The 7,649-nt window shown below is 38.6% G+C and overlaps 1 protein-coding gene across 6 annotated transcripts in view; it reads right to left on the reverse strand.

Annotated features, from left to right (window-relative positions):
* The window catches only part of LOC117172093 (DE-cadherin-like), a 470,947-nt gene that overhangs the window by 456,213 nt on the left and 7,085 nt on the right, over positions 1-7,649 (reverse strand). The window lies entirely within an intron of this gene.

Genomic DNA, 7,649 nt, shown 5'->3' on the forward strand with positions numbered 1-7,649 from the left:
TTAGCCAAGTTATTTCCGAGTTCCAATCTGGGCCTGATCGTATTTTCCACATGTGGCCGCAAGGGGGCAGAAGGTGTGGCTCCTGTCAGAACCACGTCGGGTTAAGTTAGCTTAGACAAGATTATGTCAAGTTTCCTGTTATCGTCGTGATATTGTTTTTCTTTCATCGAACTTGAAATGCCAAAAGCAAAAAGTGGAGTGCGATTTAGGAATCAAAAAATTGTTGGTGAGATTTCTTGAACCAATTAAATGCCTATATTATTATTTACAATTTGAATAATAATCATCATAATAATCGCTTATTGTAAGTATATATAGATATCTGTTAGATTTAATCTATTTATCTTCCGCTTGATTTTGAAAATAAGTTTTATTATTTAACTTTTAAATTAATTTCCTAATTAAAAGTGATTTAAGTGGAAGCATAGAAGCTAATTATTCCTTTCATCAGTAGTCTAGAATTTGTAATGGCATAAGTAAAGCTTTAAAATATTGTATCATATAGTGTTTCCGAAGCTTTCTGAACCCTACACAAGTATGCACTTTCCATACATTCCGCCTTTTATCTATCTATTCCTTATTTTCCGTTCTTAGACTTTAAACAAACACGAGCGTCTGGCGAGACAAGGCCCACGTTCGTTTCCCTTCAAGAGCTACCTTCTCCTTCATACTCTATGCCAACATGTTTAATGATACTTCCAAAAATACGCATTTTTTGGCTAAAACATTTTTTTCTACAAGTGATAGTTTCCAAAAAAATTAGTGATATCTCAATTTTTATGAAAAAAAACAATGAGCATTCTCCATTGGTTTCGGTTGGGTACCTACTCAGGCTTTTCACCACGGGAAGGTTAGAGTATTTTGAAAAGCATTTTTGTTGTTGTATTTTTTAATTGTTTTTTTTTTTACTTTTATGATTTTTAAATATATTTTAATTTATTTTAATTAGAAATTTTGAGTATATTCTATTTATTGTCTTGATTGTATACTCCTTATAAGTTTTTTAATAATAGTCTGCTGAGTATATTTAGTGGCCAGGGTAATATGCTTTTATGTTAGTAATTAATTCTTTAAACGGATCACCAACTATTTTCTTTACGCGTCGCTGCCACAAAAATTCGCAGAGATGCTCTGCAATGTTGCTCTTACGCACTCCTCCTCGTGAGAGAAATCGTCAGATCCACCACCAAGATGACTCGATGTTTTGTGTGTGCGCTCCGGAATCGAGATCCACAAATTGTTCCGAATGATTCACAGTTTTGTGGACAAATCCATGATCTTCAAGATTAATATATCCCTTCCAACAATCGGTTTGGATTTCTGTCCCTTCCGCGACATGCTTTTTAATTGATGCAATTAAAGTAGCCTGATCTCTCTTATTATCGGGACAGATTTTCAACCGATACTTGTAGGAATATCCTCTGTCGATGATTCCGAGAATCCATGATCCTTCTACTACACTTCCTCGCTCGTATTTTCGACGGCCGATTTTGCACTCACCTCTCGAACGGTCTGAAACTGTTTCTCGAGAAATCGATTGATTGTTTATAATGCTGCTTTCCCGAATCGTTTGTTCAAAATTAAAATTTAACGCAAAACAATATATAATAAGCATACAGGCCGCTGCAGAAATGCGGCACCTCTCAAACCACGTGTTTTTTGCAACGGTAATACTGTGACGATATTTGTTTATTTTATAACAAAGGAAAGATCTGCAAACATGTTCAGACTCCACGAGAGTCATCTTCTTCTTATGTTTTGAGCAAAATCGTTCAGGCGGAATTAATTCGATTTGTCGCAACCACTGAAGAGTTGTTTCCCTTTCTTGGAGAATCTTAGATAAACTAAAAATATTATATGTTTCATCCATTTTGACGAGGACTCAAGAGAGGAAAGTCTCGAAAACAATATTGCACGCAAGAAACACACGCCCTTAAGTACTATGAGCGCGGATGGTGGAGAAAGACATGTTGCTAATTGCATTGAAATTTGTAAATTTGTTACATTTCATCAGAAATATCTGCAATTTTCTCGGAAACTATTACTCGTAGAAAAGAATGTATCATATAAGAAATGTGTATTTCGATAAGATCTACAACTTTTATAGAAACGTTTTGCGAAAATTCATGTATTGGCTGAGGTAAACGCAAAAAACCCCCGCCTGCTACAGAGGGTTTCATTTTTGCATGCCAAGACGGTGTCATTTCCACATTAACATACCGTCGCCACATTTTGAGCCAAGACATTCCCGATGATAGCTGCAGGGCGTGCCATGCACACCCCGAGCATTTAACTCACATACTATCTAGTTGTCCAACACACGCGGGAACGACCTACATTCAAAGGCACAATGCGGCACTAAGAGTACTTTATTACCATCTCTGTCACTCCTACGGCATTCACCTTAATATCGTTCCTCCAAATGCTCCTAGGGAAATTAAGTCAATTGTCGAGAATGAGAAGTGCCGCATATACTGGAACTTTATATTCTCGTCAATTGTTTCTGTCGCTCACTCGAGGTCTGACATGGTTCTCCTTGACTTCGAGAAGCGAACCATGTTCGTTATCGAATTTTCGGCACCAGCTGACAAAAACATCATAGCCAAGGAGAATAAGGTTACTATGGTTTTCTCAAAAAATATTAATTTATTCCTCAATATTTATGTTGTTCCCTTCAAAGTAATCCTCCTCAGATATAATACACTTGTGCCAACGCTTTTTCCAATCATCGAAGCACTTCTGATAATCATTTTCTGTTATAGCCTTGAGTTCTTTCAGCGATGCAGTTTCTATCTCCTCAATCGTAGAAAATCGATGTCCTTCCATGGGTCTATTCAGTTTTGGGAAAAGAAAAAAGTTACTGGGGGCCAAATCCAGTAAATATGGAGGCTGAGTCATGACTGTGGTGGTGTGTTTGGTCAGAAAATCTTTCACAAGCAACGATGAATGAGCAGGTGCATTATCGTGATGCAAAAGCCACGAATTGTTTTTCCAAAGTTTCGGACGTTTTTTGCGTATCGCCTGTCGCAAACGGCGCATAACTTGAAGGTAATACTTCTGATAGTATTCCTGATGCACTACGCTACGGTAATAAAAGAAGACAGTGAGAAAAACCTTCAGATTTGACCGAACTTGACGTGCTTTTTCGGTCTTGGAGACTCAGGATGCTTCCACTGAGAGGATTGGGCTTTAGTTTCGACGTCATAAACATATACCCACGATTCATCCCGAGTTATAACCCTTTTGAGAAAATCAGAATCATTATTGACTTCATTCAACATCTCCTGAGCGATGGTCATGCGATGGATAAAGCGAAATTTGTTACAAAACTGCTTAATTTTGATCAAAAGTGATCAAAATTAAGCAGTTTTGTAACAAATTTCGCTGACACACGTCTCATGCCCGAAACGTCCGAAAAGATAGCATGGCATGAGCCAACAGATATGCCAACATCTTCAGCAATTTCTCTGATGGTAATTCAGCGAATTTTCAACACCATTTCTTCCACTGCTTGAACGTTTTCATCTGTTGCTGACGTGCTGGGACGTCCAGGGCGAGGTTCGTCTTCGACATCCTCTCGGCCTTCTTGGAACAGCTTGTACCACTTATACACATTTTTCTTACGCAGAGTAGACTCACCGCATGCAACTGTCAACATTTCAAGAGTTTTAGAGCAGTGGATTCCATTTTTCACACAAAATTGAATGCAAACTCTTTGCTCCATTTTTTTCAAAAGAAGAAAATCGCCGAGCACACCTAACCCTTCTAATTTTTTACGCCTCTGCCAGAAAAACAACACGAGCTATATAGTCAAAACTGTGAACATGATACAAGCCGGGGTGTGTGGTTGTCCCGACTTGATCTAAAGTAGTAAGAATTGTGGAGAGGAGATCATGGATGATCGTGGATGGCAAGGCGAGTGGCAGATTGTTCGTGAGCGTGTGAGAGCTCGACCGGTGGATCGTGTGCAGCCGTCTGTACCTCTCCCGAGGTAGTGCTTCTCAACACGATGGTGATGACGACTACGATGTGCAGGTCTTCCTGGGCGTGGCGAGCCGTCATACCCTCCTAGGCAGAGGCTACTTCACCACGACTTCCGACGTACAGGCGACTTCTCAGGCACGGCGAGTCGTCCGTGCCCTCCTGGGCAGAGGCTACTTTACCGCGGCTTAGGTTTCCTGGGACCGGATCTCTTCTCCTACGGGAAGGCTCCTGTTGTTGGTTTGCAGGAAGGCGCCCAGTCGAGCCATCGGCTGGTTCTAGATCTTGCGATTGGCGGCAACGAAAGGCGAAGGGCCCCCATGATCTTCAAGAGGTCTAGCAAGGAGGAGCAGGTAAAACAAAAATAGCAGGGATGATCGGGGCCGTAAGAAGGGGGTATTGCTCCCCGAAAAGTTAGCAGAGGGTTCCGGGGCTGCTGAGAGCTTACCGGCCCTGTAGTATATAGAAAAAGAGAGGGCAGGGCTGCAGTGTGCGTACCGACCCAGAAATAGTAGAATTATAGAAAAGCAGGCGAGACGGGGCTGCTAGGAGCGTACCGACCTCTGAAAAAAGTAAAGATTGCGGGCAGGGATGCAAGGAGCGTACCGACCCTGAAGTAAGAAAAGTGAGTCATGCTCACAGGCCTGGCGCGTAATGACGTGTGTACCAATACAACAAAACAAAAAATTTGAAACTTGAATTTAAGGGAATTTCAAAGAATTTTAATAATTATAGCAGGGTTGCTTAAAAAACTTCTAAATACCTTAGAAATCTTAAAAAGATATCAAGGTGCTTCAAAAGATTTCGAAGGTTTCGAAATCATTGAGTGTATTTTAAAAGGTTCCAAGGAATTTTCAATTGATTACAGTATTTAGTATGGGAGTATGACAATTTCAATAGTACTAATTATGGTTCTCTATACACGCATTTTATACATTTCTCTACTTATCTAGAGTTAATTACATGCTCTTTTCGCTTTTTCAAAAGTCTTAACCAATTACACACATTCTTATTGCCTGCCCTACCATTTAAGATTTCTTCAATTTCTAAAATTGGTCTATCTATTAATTCGCAGTCTCTAATTAAATGTTCGAGTGTACCTTTTTCTCTTTTACATAAAGAGCACATCTGACGTCCTTCGTCTAACCAATATCTAGGTTTTTCCTCTAAATTGCCACATCTCGCCCTAGCTATTAGTTTGTGACTTCCTTTGTTTCCTACCTTACACAAATATTCTTTTTTTAATCCAGTATTTACTAGGTTGTACCTACTATTGTACCTAGATTCCTGTATTTTACCTAGCTGTGTTTGTCTTTGTACTTCATAGTCTGCCTTCTTTAGTATCTCTTTTACATTAGATCTGTTATCTTTTAATGTTTTTAAACCCTCTTGACTATAACCATATCTTTTAAGATATTGCTCCCTTTCTTGGACACTTCTTATCTTCAGCTTTCCACTATTTTTTTCTTTTAGACATTCTTTTAAAATTGTTCTTCCTGCTTGGTGTATAACGGCAGAGTCCCAGGGTCTACCTGAGATAACGGTCCTGGATTCTTTCTAAACTGGCTTTTTCTTCCCATCCCAATAATTCTGCCCTGTAAGACAGAACTCCAACTACTAAGCTGTTAAAAATATGTATTCTTCAGTTGAAATTGTCCTTAAAGAGTCTTTCTCCTATCCCCCACGTATGTTTCATCACAATGTTGGCTTTTTTAACAATCTCCTGAATGTGTCTATCACAGCCTCCATTTTTGTTGAATGTGTACCCTAAATATTTGAATACTTTCACTTGCTCTACATTTACTTCTTTCCAATTCCATTTTCTTTCCTTTTCTCTGTCCCCACCTTCTTTGAAAACCATTACCTTCGATTTTTCTACGTTCAATACTAAACTTTTCTTCTCTAAGAACTTTTCGAATCTTTTCATCATTGCCCTAAAATCTTCTTCATTGTTCGCCAAAAGTGCTATGTCATCTGCGTAATCAAGTGACCAGAATTTTTCACTCCCAACTTTTATGCCTCCCACAATTTCTTTTCTCATTTCCTCTTCTATGTCAGAGATCAGGACTGTGAATAGTGTAGCGTTAAAAGGACAGCCCTGCCTAAGGCCCTCTTCTGTGCAAAATTCGTCTGTGATATTGCCATTTACCCTCACAGCACTGACCGTTTTTACATAGATTTCTTTCACTCTTTCAATTTAACCTTTTCTTACTCCTCTTATCTCCATTGTTTTCCACAACTTTTCCCTATTTACCTTATCAAAGGCTGCCTTTAAATCAATGAAGAACGCAAAGATCTTTCCTCCCTTTTTCTCTAGTTCTCTCTCTATGATATGCTGCAGTATGTATATATTGTCTATTGTTCCTCTATTTTTTCTAAATCCTGCCTTGTGTCCGGTAATATTTTCTTCTCTTCCAAATCCTTCACTAATCTTTCGTTTAATATCATGGCATACACTTTGTACGCCGTGTTAAGCAGAGTGATCGGTCTAGAGTTGTTCAGATCCTCTGTTTCTCCTTTCTTGAATATCGGCGTAATAATCCCTTTCCTCCAACTATTCGGGTAGCCTTCTCCATTCCACACTCTTCTTATCAGTTCAAAAAGTTTCCTTTTGCCATCCCCTTCTAAATATACCCATGCTTCATTCGGTATTTCATCTTCTCCTGGTGCTTTCTTCATTCTCAGTTTCTTAATTTGGTCATTCATTTCTTCGTCACTAAGGTTATGTCATCTTCCTGTAGGTTATTCCTTTTCCCTTGTGTTGTAGAATGAGCTTCTGTTCCTTCTAAGTGGTGCATGAAGTGATTTTTTTCAGTCCTTCATCTTTACTCCACAACTAATGCTATTATTTTTCTTCCTTTGTTTATTTATATACTTCCAAATATCTTTCTCCATTTTTGCATTCTTATCCTTCTAATTCGTCATCCTTTCTTTTCTTTTTCTTATCTTCGCACATTGTCCTGAACTCTGATCTTTCATGAGCGTAAGCTTCCCACGAACCTTTATTATCTTTCCATTTCTTGTATAACTTCTTTACCTTCCTCTTTTTCCTTAACATTCCTTATCCCACCAAATTTTAAGCCCTAATTCAAATCTGATTGACTTAACCTTTTTCTTTTTCATGGTGTTGTTCACCTTGTTTGCAAAAGTATTCCATTCTTCTATTAGATTCTTTTCTGAGTAAACGCCAGCACTCATTTTTACATTATAATCGATCTTAATTTCATTGTCCCATACCACAATCTCTTTTTCTAGTATCTGTTGACAACATTGGTTCGCTCTGACAAGTTCCCTTCTTAATATACACCCCTTTGGCTGATGATCTGATTCTATTCTGTCAATTATTTTAAAATCTTCTATCTTAACCAAACCTTCATAGTTAGTTATATTGAAATCAATTACTGATGACCCCCTTCCCTTCTTCTTACCCGAGTTACCGACGTATGTGAATTCTCCTTGATTGTCACCTTCTAAATTCCCATTTAATATACACCATCCTTTACTTTCTACTAACTTCATTAGCTGATCTCCTTCCGTATTGGCTACTTTGTCCTTAGATGCTCTTCTTTACTCATATTGCTATTCCTTTTTTGTCCCTCTAATGTTACTATTAAGGGAAAGTGATCCGAATCAATATATTCTCCTACTTCTAGTTTCTTAACCTTCTC

The sequence above is a fragment of the Belonocnema kinseyi genome, chromosome 4 (assembly GCF_010883055.1).
Source record: "Belonocnema kinseyi isolate 2016_QV_RU_SX_M_011 chromosome 4, B_treatae_v1, whole genome shotgun sequence".
Lineage (NCBI taxonomy): Eukaryota > Metazoa > Arthropoda > Insecta > Hymenoptera > Cynipidae > Belonocnema > Belonocnema kinseyi.